A 13188-nucleotide genomic window follows, 5' to 3' on the forward strand; every position below is an offset into this window, starting at 1 on the left:
TGGATCTGATTGATTGATTGATTAATTGATTGATTGACTGATTAATTGATTGATTGACTGAGTGATTGATTTGTTTTGTTTGTTTTGTTTATTCGTTTTTTGTTTTTTTTCATTCGTGCGTATTTAGTATCTATGATTCAGGGGATTTTCATTTTGCAGTAATTTGATTTGAATTACTTTAGGAAATATTGATATAAAGCATTTGCTGTCCACAAATATTAATATATATCAGTGTCAGGAGGTCAGGGTCAGTAAATCCTTCTCTGCTGGACTAAAGACTATCAGAAGCACTGATCTACATTTACACACTAAATTCTAATAATTGTTTCATGAAATTGTATAAATTTATATCCATCAGTTTCTTCTCTTCATGTGGTAGTGTTTCTCTCGGCTGCACTGCTTCAGTACGTGTATGTGGATGTTAGATTTTTTGTCCAATCAGATTTCAGCCTCTATGTGCTGCCATGTGAATCTAATCTGTTGAGGGCCTTCAGAATCAGTACTGCTGGACTTTTACCATCGTCTACTTAATAAATAGCTCTGTTTCTTTAACCAATCAGATTTTAAATTCGCATCACAGGCGTCAGCATTTTTTTATTTATTTAAGTTTTATTTACATTTGAATGTTTTTGTCATGTTATTAGACAAATATTGATTGTGAACTGCTCCAGATGTTGTAGGTGCACAGTTGTGGTTGTAGTGTAGAGGTTTGGAGTGTATCTGGGTTTGTTGTTTTAGTAAAATGGTTTTCACCTCCAGATGTGAAACGTCTCTCTGTAATGCACGTGTTGTTATATTGTGTGTTTGTATTGTATTGATGGTTTCTATAATTGAGACATGATAGTGGTGTATTAAGAGGTGGATTGAGTCGGGTACGTCCTCACTGAACATCCAGGTACCAAATACACAGCCTGCCACTGGTAAACTCATTATACAGTATATATGCAGATGAAAGGAATCCTGAACCAACATGGCTACCATTCCATACTTCAACAAGAAAATAAGCAGAAGCGTACATCTGAGTTCTGTAAGTGTTATTTAGAGAGCAAACAGTAATTTGTTATATCTGTTATATCATAATATCATAAAATAATATCTATCATGGAATGTTCTGTCCAGTCACCGCACCTAAATCCTACTAAACTGCTCTGGGATGAACAAGAAACCTCCAACTAGTGAAGAACATTTTTGGCAAGTTTTACAAGAGACTCAGCAAAGTATTTCAGCTGAGATTCAGCTGTAAAAGATGCTGAGAGTGTGTAAAGCTGTTCTTTATGCTGAGGGAGGATTTTTTATTAAAGTGGAACATCTGTACATTTGTAGATTTGAGGAAATCTTTAGAGCCCTTTGACCAGTGAACAATATGAATATTTTGCTCAGTACTGTGTATGTTGTTACTCTGATCTCTGTATGAAAAGAGGTAATTATCTGTATATTGTATAATATATACTTTAGATATTATCACTATTTTGCCTATTATTAAGTATAAGATGGTAATGTAGTATCTTTAATATACAAACACACACTCTCCTGTTTGTGCACTATAACTACACACTACAGTGCCTTCTGAGTCCTGAGGGAAATGATAACGAGGGTGTGTGTGTGTGTGTGTGTGTGTGTGTGTGTGTGTGTGTGTGTGTGTGTGTGTTATTTGAACACACACAGACACAAAGCTAGACCCCTGCCTCACCCAGGACACTCCATCTGTTCATTAAATGCATCAATATTTGATAAGGAAATGAAGCAGCAGTGTTTACAATCCACCCCTTCAGCCAGGTGCAGCAGAGAGAGACTAATCCTATATCACATAACACACACACACACACACACACACACACACACACACACACACACTCACACACACACACGGATATTCTTATACAATATCTAGTTACTATGATTTAATGTAATGATGTATCATACATTGAAAAAATGTATTATATTCTATGCTTAGTTTATGACTGTGTGTGTGTGTGTGTGTGTGTGTGTGTGTGTGTGTGTGTGTGTGTCAGAGTTTCAACACAGCAAACTGTAAACCATTCCAATTTGTTACTTTATTAAAGCACACTTTTAAAAATGTAGTTATTTTTCATCCATTACATTATCATGTTACACATGCAAACAATGTGCGTGTGTGTGTGTGTGTGTGTGTGTGTGTGTGTGTGTGTGTGTGTGTGTGGGTGTGTGTGTGTGTGTTGAGAGAAACCCCCATACTAGCATGAGAATAAACAGCCTGGAAAGAGAGCACATTGCATAATACTGAGCATGCACAAGAAACCACACACACACACACACACACACACACACACATACGCGTAGCGTGAGGACAGCCACCTGGGTGATAAAGCAGAAACATTGCAGCATGACAACACAGCAAATGTACGCTTCAGGGTATGAAAGTATGTGTGTGCTCTGTTTTTAAAAGGAAAATCCCTTTCAAGTATTTATTATTATTTATTATTATTAATATTATTCAGGAGTTTTTCTGAATCAGCAGAAAACGAACACAAACCCACAATGTAACAACATAGCTGCCAATAAATAAATATAAAAGTCTAAATGTAATATCAGTAGATATCGAGAATAGATCTGCTGTAAATCTGTTGTGTTTCTGTTTCAGCTGCAAAAATCGAACCTTGGCTTCTTTACCTTCATTCAATATTAGAAGAAAATCTATATTATCTAACAGATTGTTTTTATGCTGGTTGTTTTGATATTTCTCACTGTGTTGTGAGTTCGTGAGATGTTTTAAGGAGCTAGTAGATAATTATGATCGGAACGTATTTGAACACCTGACTTTTCCACCCAGATGCGGTTAACCACAAAATGTTAGCACAAACTTGGAGGCGCACAATTGTGCAAGACATCTATTTAATGCTGGAGCATTAAATCTTCCCTTTACGTGATCTAGAGGACCCGAACCTGTTTGTGCAGCTATTTGTTCCCAAAGCCAGCTCCATAAAGATCTGCTTTCCATGGCTTGGAGTAGACGATCTCCTGCTATAGCGCTTCAACCCTGTTGAACATGATGTGGATGTTGATGGCCTCCTCACCTTTCCTACATTAGTTCCTGACTTACTAACACCAATGTGTCTGAATAAATTTCCACAAATCTCCACAAAATCTAGTGGAACATCTTGCCAGAAGAATGGAGCTCATACAAACAGAAAATGTCTAATGTGATGTTTAAAAATAAGCAAATACTAATCTCCTGCTATGCTGTGTATTGGTAGAAGCACATTGATAAATATACAGTGTGTTATGAGTTACAGTATTCAGCAGGTATTTGATTCCAAAATGTAGTCAAAAAGCAGGCAGAGTTTGTCGATTTACAAGCAGATGATTCGACCTGAGCAAAATGAGATGAAGATCCTGATTAAGAACTGATACAATTCAGCAGCACTCAAGGTCTCAAAGTAGTACGCTCAGTAAACATCAAGAACCAGGGTTCTACAGAGGGTTTCACAAGGTTCCATACTTCCATACCAGAGTTCCATACCAGAGAGAAATACGTCACTCTGTCTTTATAAATGAGTTCTTTTTACACTGTATGTGAGTGTGTCTATTTGAGGACATCTGCCTGGGGGACTGGAAGCCGGATGATGTAGTCATGCGTTGGTAGTTGGACTCCATAGTGGCCATATTTGTATGGCCACCACTTAAAATAGTCTCCTTGCACAGCAATACAGCACTCCCAGTGTTCCTGACACTTCTGGATCTTCGCAACAGTGTCCAAACGGGGACCTTTGAGCTGGATTTTCATCTTTTGGAAGAAGACAGGAGCACAAATCTGGTGAGTAGGGCAGCTTCTCCGATGATCATCATTCACGAGTTGGCCAACGAATTCGACATATTCAGGGGTTGAGCTTGTCGAAGGTCTTCCTGATTTCTCGTCATCTTCCAGTGATGTTCTTTTACTCTTGAAGCGCGCATGCCACTCAAAACACCCCGAACAACTCACTGCAGCATCGCCGTATGTCAAAAGACTCTGTGGCAGATTTGCTCAGTTTCACATTTGCTTTTGGTTCTAACTTGTTGTCCATGATGAAATCCCAGATGTGATAATGCACTGGGTAAGAAAAGCACCAATTACACCATAAGTCTCAATAGTCTCACTACCCTCAGTGTGCTGGGGGATATGGGGTACGATTATAGAGGACAAAGGACAACAAAGAGAATCAGAATCAGAAATAGCTTTATTATCAAGTATGCTTACACACACAGGGAATTTGACTTGGTGTCATGAGCTTCCAGTGCAGAAGAAGTATAGACATAATATAACAGAATAGTTAAAGAGTTAAATAATGCAATAAAAAAGCATACAGTTCATGTAGCTACTAATAATAAAAAGAAGATATTAATAAAATAAAAGGCTAAAATTATCGACCAGATAAAGAACAAAAAGAAATATACATTATATTTGGATATTTTTTGTAGATTTTTGAAGCAAAAGATGGAGCTTCTTGTACGAAATCTCCTGTCTATTAAAGAATATAAGGAATATATTAAATTACTTATTTTATATATATAAAATCCTTGATGTGTTCCCTCAGCTGGTACTGTACACTACAACTAACACCTAAGTTTTAAATTATTCCATAAAATGAACTGATGTTTACTTTACAAGACAAGACATGACATTTGAATTGGTTTAAACATCTGGAGATACCAGTTACAAAGGAAGTTGTTTATTCTGCATGGTGAACTGAAGCGAAGTTAGTGGTTTGAAGGCCCCAAGTGAAATCCTGCTCAGAGTTTATCAAAGTGTTCAAATTGAGCCACGGAGTGAAAGTGAAGTTAGCGAGATCAGCAGACAGGTGCTGACTGCTACAGCGGAAACTCAGACCGCAAAATGCAGAGTATATAAAAATAAAGGAAACTAAGAGCACACACACACACACACACACACACACACACACACACACCATTGCAAGTGTTCTGGTAAAGAATTGATATTCTAATGAGAAGACCTGGACTGTAAACTCAGGTGAAAATTACCTTAATAATGCTTATTTCTAATGCCTAAACATTATAACTGAAACCAGTAAAAAAGCACCAGGGCAATAGTAATGTTCTTGTTGTCTTGGTGTTGGCCGTATTAATGATTTAAGGTCTGGATCTGACTTTTCTCCTGCATTCTCCTGAATGCTGACACAATGCTCCTACTGGCAGATTTAGACTCTGACTCAGAGTGAAATCGGACCTGCACACTGCAACCATTACAACTTGCCAAAAAAAGGACTTGCCATGCAGCACTTTTCCAATAACTGTAACCCCGGTTTCACGTTAACAATGTTTCAATCCTGGTCTCAATCAAGGGTCTGGGGACATCTGGAGGAGTCATGGGGAGTCAGAGGGAGACCGGGGGAACCTGGGGAAGTTTTGTGTAACAAACTTGCAAGTCATTGTTCAGGGCTTGGACCACGAGTATAACAGACAGAAACATCTGCACCTCTGGAGCTGACTCACCTACTCAGCCACAGCAGTATGGCCACTATTGTTCATAAGGTTGCTGCTTTCTTTCCTAATATTACGTTTTCCGAATTTACATAGAAAGCTGCATTCGGTTAGTGGATAGAACTCCAAGTAACAAACTGGTGCTTTGAAGATTCGTTTGCTCATTTCAGCAATCCTGATAAATGTTCTGACCTTCCTGTAAAACAAAAAGATTCAGAAGTTTATGGGAAGACTGCAAATAAGTACAATCATTACTAGAACCAGGTGGAAATCTCAATATTTTCCTCAAAATCCTGACCTGCTGACATATAACACTGAACACCTCGGGGGTGGGTTTTATTTTCCCTTTATCGTCCTTTTCCTCTGTTTCATCTCCTTATTATTATTATTATTATTAAAATTAAAAGACTGTCCTGAAATGTACTAAATGTGACTGTGACTTTATAATAAAAAAAGAGGGAGGTTCTGAAGTGCTGTCTAGACACCCTGTCTGTGAACCCAGAGATCTGAACGAAAGAAAAAAGAAACAGAAATACAACATAATGTAATGCAGAAAATAGAGCTGTCTGTTACACAGGAAACTCGAAGCACAGAAAACTGAGAAAAGCAGCTTAGAGTGCGGAGTTGGAAGACATGTAACACACACACACACACACACACACACTCACTCTCATTCTCATACACACATACATGAGTCTGTTTGTGTGTGTCTTCCAACTCCGCACTCTAAGCTGCTTTTCTCAGTTTTCTGTGCTTCGACCCAACACTCTATGAACAGCTGGCCGATAGGTGCAGATATACAGACACTTAAGTCTGATAAGTAGAATGTGAAATACACACACACACACACACACACACACACACACACACACACACATGCAGATACCCATACACACACACACACACACACACACACACACACACACACACATGCAGATACCCATACACACATACACACACACAAAAACCACAAATACATGCATAAAGACCCTCACACATACACAAAATCCACACATACACACAGATACACACACACACACACACCACCTCAAGGAAAATGCTGAGCTGGGATGCCCTGCAAGGGATTTCCTCAGCCTGATGAATGCCCATACTGAACTGTGCAGTAATCTACTCCCAGAATCTACACACACACACACACACACACACACACACACACACACACTTGAGAAGGAACTAGGTTGTGTGTTTATGGGGGAAGCCGTGCTCCAGATGCAATGCAGTGGCAATAAAACTGCCCATAATGCAGAGCAATGAAGGACTCACATGGATGCATTACGTCCTTCCTCTCTCTCTCTCTCTCTCTCTCTCTCTCTCTCTCTCTCTCTCCTCATTTCTGTTCTCTCGCTCTGATCAAACTGCTGTCTCGGGAAGAATTCGGTCGTACGTTTGCGGTTTCTCTGCAGAGGGAAGATCGATGCTGCAGTTCTCACAGAGCTTCCAGCTTCTGTCCATGGACAATATTAGCCAGAAGCCACCGCACATCCATGTCTGGCTCATCTGTCACTTTACACGCACCTCAATTCAATTCCATTACGATTTATTTGTAGAGCGTTTTTAACAATAGACATTTTCCCAAAGCAGCTTTACATAAATAAAGAGGTTATGTGGAAATTTTGTGCCTAACGCCTAAAGTTTTTCCCCTAACGAGTGAATCAGTGGTGACTGTGGTGAAGGAGAAAAAATCCAGAGAAGGAAACCTTCAGAGGAACCAGACTCAAAAGGGAACCTCATCTACATACCCAACACTAATTGTCCATTCATCACACTTCCGTTATTGTTGAGGGTAGTGATGGACGCTTAAAAGCAGAAATGTACATGCAAACCGTGATCCTTAGCACATTGGAGCAAACTGTTGATTACAATTACAGTCCAAATTCATCCTCAACTTTCTTGAGAAAGCTCTTAAGGGATCTTTAGTCTGTGTATCTTCAGCTGCATTGAGTGACCAACAAATGAAGGGAAATCCATCCAGAGGTTGAACTTTGGAAAAAATCAGGAGGATTTGAAGAGAATAAAGGGATAGCAACACTGGTCACTGACACCTCAGCAGCATGAGAGAGAGAGAGAGAGAGAGAGAGAGAGAGAGAGAGAGAGAGAGAGAAGAGAAGAGAAGAGAAGAGGGGTGACAGGGAAGACTCCGGCAGGACTCGCTTTGGCAGCAGAACTAAAAGCGAGAGCCAAAAGGTAACACAGATATGAGGGATCTATGGGATGAAAGATGCCACCACACCACCATCAACAATCCTGAGTGAATGCATGTAAGGAAGGAGACGACAACATCCAAATATCCCAGTTCACCTAACACTCCATATCCATGACCTTCAGAATCATTATTAGGCTTCATTATTTGAGGTACCAACAAATAGCCTGCACCTTTTGATCTAAGTAGGCGTAGGGGATCATAATGGTACAGAAGTTCACTTAGATACTGAGGTGTGAGAGCGTAAAGTGCGTTATACATCAGTAGTAGTCAGAGGCGATTTCTTTAAGACTGCAAGGGAAGCTCGGCTTCCCTTATAATGTCACAAAATTAATGGTCAAATATGTACTATTGTATTAACATTTTATTGACTAAAAATGCGTTAGAAAACGTTCATCTCAAAGACGAGTTCGTTCAGAATCAGTTACATATAGCAGGTCGGCTGACTCGATTTCCTTCTCATACATTCCCGCAGCGTCACAGTGCATTTCCCTATTGAAGCCCAGCGTCCATTGACTTCAATGGGGCTGCTTTGAACGGGTTTTTTCAGCGCTTCGAAACTAGACGGTCATTGGATAAACGCTGCGATTATGTCCCGCCCACGGACGGTCATTGGATAAACGCTGCGATTATGTCCCGCCCACGGACGCTCAGCGTCTCTGGGGGTGAATGGGGAGTGGGCTGGCCCGGACTCCGAGCTTCTGCGTGATGATTGGAGGGTCTGTCGAAAGACTGCATCTCCTTTTGACTGACAGCGATTCTGTACTATAAGGAATCACTGAAGCTATTCGCGCTCAGTCCCATCGCGGATTTCTCAAGTTCAGTCGAAATAAAAACTGCTGCAACCTATTTCTTTGATATTTGCTTGGCGAAATTGCTTGATTTTCATCATACATTTCACACAATTATACACCACATTCCTTGTTTCAGTTTTACAGAGTTTAATATTTTTTTAGATCGTTCATTCATTCATTCATTCCTTCATTCATGGCCATCACTTTGATTCAGGAAGACTGAGGTCAGAACTTCAAGTCCTGTATTCAGATCAGGACTTGCAGGGTAACAGGGGAAAGCTGTGTGATTACTTGGTGTTCCTTAAAGACATGGAGTTGGACAGTGCAATGCCTCAGCTTTACAAACTGTTCTCATTAGTGGCAACAATTGGAGCTACATCTGCAGGTGTAGAAAGGAGCTTCTCCTGTTTAAAGCGACTCAAGTCCTACACCCGAAACACAATGGGCCAAGGCCGTTTAAGCAGCCTAGCTCTGCTGGCCATTGAGAGGACACTGGTCAAGTCACTTGAAAAGACTCCTAGTTGGTACGACAGGGTCACAGACCATTTTCTTGAAAAGGAACGTTGGGCAGAATTTACTTTTAAATAAATAGACAATTTTATGATGTAGGCCGAAAATGAGCTTCCCCTCTCTGACAGACCAGTAGCCGCCACTGGTAGTAGTATTTTATAATTATGTGAGATGTAATTGGGAGCAGTGTAGATGATTAAAACAGAAGATCCTTGTGAACCTGATTAGAACATGTATTTTTGCATGTATGTAGTCTCACCTCATACACACTGTAGCTCACACACGTCCTTCCATGGTTCTCGTCACTGTTTTGCTCAAATTTATGTTCTGAATTTCTTCTCTGTGTTTCATGTGTTTCACCTATATGACCAAAGTTTTTGGAAATCTGACTTCTCCACCCATATATGGTTCCTCGACAAGCACAAACTTAAATTGTTTGAAGGTTAATTTGTGTAGGACATCTTTGGCTGCAGCATAACATTTTCCCTTTACTTGAACTAGGTGACCCAAACATGTTCCAGCATGACAAATGCCCCATTAAGCCAACTCCATGAGGATCTGCTTTCCATAGGTCGGAATTGGTGGAAGATCTCCTTCAATATATAAACCCTATTAAACACATTTTGTGATGAATGTGATTGCTGACTGCACCCCAGGCCTCCACACCTCATCTACATCAGTACCTGACTTAATTAACACCATTGTAGCTGAAAGAATCTCCACAAAGCTCCACAAAATCTAGTGGAACACCTTCCCAGGAAAGTGGTGCTTATTATAACAGTGAATGGAGACCCAATGTGGAATGTTAAAATAAATTACCTAAAATGCTTACAAAAACTTGTTCATCATAGAGAAATCATATTCCCCTTAGAGAAGGGGTGGCCAACTAGTCAGAGACCAAGAGCCACATTTTTTTACTGTGTTACCGCAAAGAGCCACATCATACACATGGGCACACATGAACATCACCCATCCCTTCCTCTTACACACACACACACACACACACACACACACACACACACACACACACACACACACACAAACTCTGTTTAACCAAATCCACAAACAAAAATATAATAATTTACAATAGCGTTTGTCTTTTACTGCATGTTGCTTAGTGGGACTTTTGGCATCCTTGCCTTAAACAATCTCCTTCAAATCTGTCTCGTATTCCGTTGTTGCCACTCGAAGCAATTCTTTCACATGAGTGTCAGTCAGAACAGATCGATGCTTTGATTTCACGTGTTTCAGGGTAGAAAACAAGGACTTTGTGTGTTTTTTATATGCGTGTTCACTTCGCTTGAGTTGAATACGGTATTTTCGTCAAATGCGCGTGAGATGAATATACCGCAAAGTTTCCCAGTACGGGTAGGGGCAAGATCATTTAAGTCTTAAAAATACCGTATTGAACTCAAGCGAAGCGAACACGCACATTAAAAAACACAAACACAACACAACTTCGATATGAACGTAAGATCCGCATGCGGCTCGCAGGCCGCGGGTTGACCACCCCTGCCTTAGTGCATCAGCCTTTAACACCATGTCAATTTGTGTTCTTTATGCTTTCACACTTTCCCTAAGCACCAGCACGTTAGCATTTTAAACACGGCCGTAATTGGCCATGAGTAAGTAAGCAACATGACCCTGAGCCTTTATTGTTCATGACTTGTGAATAAATGATAAAACTATCCCATCTTTAGGTATGGCAGGAATTGAATAATGAAACCTGAGCTCCCAGACTGCAAATTAACATCTCGTTGTGTACACAGATGCAGGAACAAACCTTGAGAGGAACCAGGAAACCCATCCTCATTCTCAAATTTACTCATTATAGTCTCATTATTCTTGAGTTTATGACCAGTGGTGGTTTCAGGTGATGAGAACTTCATCCATCTGTAGGGCATCAGGATGGATCATTTAGGTCTGAGGAAAACAAGGAGACCAGATCACTGGTTCCACAGAAGCATGTGTAGCTGGACAGAGATAAAAAAGAGAGACAGAGAAAGAGATACAACAAACCATGTTGCCAAAATAATTATCAAAGACCCTGAACACAGATTCTTGTCAGTGCTCCATCAGAGAAAATCTTGAGGATCTGAGAACCAATAAATGCTTTGTTGTTGCACCATGAAATGAGATTATTCATTACATCACATGTATGTATTTATGTGACAAATAAACAATCTCCATCGCCTTTTCATATAATTCTTATACGGTATAATATAATATTATTTACTTCTTCTTCTTTTGGCTGCTCTTATTGAGGGTTGCCACAGAACCTTTCTATCTGTCTCCCTGATCACTCCTGCAGTAGCTCCCCAATCATCCAGCAGCTCTTCACCACCAATGAGCTCCTGTCTGACCTCTTCCCTGAATCTCACACTACACTCTTCCTCCTTACCACCATCCGATGCTGTCTAGCTACACTGTCCCCCGCCAACACCTTACAGTCTCCAATATCCTTCAGGTTGCATCTCCTACATAGAACATAATCCACCTGTGTGCACCTTCCTCCACTCTTATACGTCACCCTGTGATCCTCCTTCTTCTTAAAATACGTGTTCACCACTGCCATTTCCATCCTTTTAGCAAAATCCACCTTCCACCACTTCATCTAATTCCCATCTAGAATCTTTCCTTCTCCTCCATCTCACAGCCCACTTGTGGCATTTATCATCACGCCTTCAACTTCCAGCTTCACGATCATCACCCTATTAGGAACTCTCTTCACCTCCACTACACTCTTACTGTACTCTTCCTTCAGAATCACCCCTACACCATTTCTCTTTCCATCCACACCATGATAGAACAGTTTAAACACCTCCAATGTTCCTGGCCTTATTCCCTTTCCACTTGGTCTCCTCAACACACAACATCTCTACCTTTCTCCTCTCCATCAGATCAGCTCCCTCTCTCCCTTTACCAGTCATAGTACCAACATTTAAAGTACCAACCCGAACCTCCACTCTCCTCCACTTCTCCTTTCCCTGCTGTCTCTGTAGACGTCTTCCTCCTCTCCTTCTCCTCCTTCAGCCAACAGGAGCACAATTTCCACTCAGACCCTGTCGGCTAACGATACCTGTGGCAGTCGTTGTTAACCCAGGCCTCGACCGATCCGTTATGAAATTCTGATTTGTGATCTGCATATTTATTTTGGCACGTTTTACGCTGGATGTCCTTCCTAACACAACCCTCCACATTTATCCGGGATTGAAACCGACACTAAGAGTGACCTGACCTGTGTAACACTAATGGCTGAGTTATAATATTATACATTAATATAAGATATATAATATTATACAAAATTGTATATTGTGTAATAAACTTAATAAAACGAGAACGAACTTGTTGAGAAAACCACATGAAATTGTTTTCATGCCAACTCTCTCAGCACTTCCTCATTGTGGCTCATTGCGATGTGAGAACACACAAAATGTTTCCAAGCTTCTAAACAGAGCAGAACATGATCAGTGAGATCTTCACTTCAGCAGAAGATTTGATATTTCTGTGTTGTTTTGGTGTTTTAGACCCTTTATGCATTCTTTTATATTTAAGAAGAATTTGCATTTTTATTTGCGAGTGTGTGAAGCTATTAGAGTTATTACAGTTACACATGGCCAAGAGCATGTTGACACCTGACTATAAGATTGGCAAGGCTTCTTTTTACACCATTTCCAACTTTTGCTCTTATTAGAACCTCCACTCCTCTGGGAAGAAGTTCCACTAGATTTAGTGGAGATTTGTGCTCATTCACAGACATGGATGTTAGTAGAGTCAGGTACTGATGTAGGTGAGGTGAGGAGGCCTCAACTAGGTTCAATAGGGTTTAAGCTCTATGGCAAAAGATCTTCCACTCCAACCAATGGAAAGCATATCTCCATGGGGCATTGTCATACTGGAACAAGTTTAGAACAAGTTTAGGTCTCCAAGATCAAGTAAAGGAGAAAATGTCATGCTCCAGCATTTAAAGATATCCTGCGCACCATCATGAGCTTTAAGGAAAGTCTCTACTGCCACCGTATGGCTTAAAGTTGAACGACTGAAAAGAGAATATTTGTAGCACAAGAATGCTTTTGTGAGAAAATAACATCAATAAAAGTGTGCATTTTGTTGTTCTTCAATTTATTTTCTTTTTTCTTTTTTGCATAGTTAATAATAATAAAAATCTGCTTCCCATACCGGGAGTCGAACCCGGGCCGCCTGGGT

The 13188-nt window shown here is 40.3% G+C and overlaps 1 non-coding gene across 1 annotated transcript in view; it reads right to left on the reverse strand.

The window, feature by feature from the left end:
- Positions 1-13152: 13152 nt before the first annotated feature.
- Positions 13153-13188, reverse strand: part of trnae-uuc — a 72-nt gene continuing 36 nt past the window's right edge. The window contains exon 1 of the tRNA in view: positions 13153-13188. This exon is cut by the window's right edge and continues 36 nt beyond it. This is a non-coding gene — a tRNA (tRNA-Glu).

Source organism: Silurus meridionalis, chromosome 23 (assembly GCF_014805685.1).
Source record: "Silurus meridionalis isolate SWU-2019-XX chromosome 23, ASM1480568v1, whole genome shotgun sequence".
Taxonomy (NCBI): domain Eukaryota; kingdom Metazoa; phylum Chordata; class Actinopteri; order Siluriformes; family Siluridae; genus Silurus; species Silurus meridionalis.